Here is a 205-nt window from a genome sequence, read left to right as displayed (position 1 = left end):
GGTGGCGGGCGGGGAAGGAAGGGAGGGGGTGCCGGGCGGGAGGAGGGCCCCCAGCTGTTTTCTGGCGTGGCACATCTGGTTCCGGTTCCTCTCTCCTGGGGAAGTGAAAGTGGAGGGGAGTTCGCTAGCTGCGCCCGGTGCCCTGCACCCCCTTGCTCCTGCGGGTCCTCAGCCAGGGCACCCCTCCCTCTGGCTCAGGTGGCGC

The sequence above is a fragment of the Myotis davidii genome, unplaced genomic scaffold (genome assembly GCF_000327345.1).
Source record: "Myotis davidii unplaced genomic scaffold, ASM32734v1 scaffold208, whole genome shotgun sequence".
Taxonomy (NCBI): Eukaryota; Metazoa; Chordata; class Mammalia; order Chiroptera; family Vespertilionidae; genus Myotis; species Myotis davidii.
The sequence above is the reverse complement of the archived record's forward strand: the minus strand, read 5'-3'. Positions refer to the sequence as shown.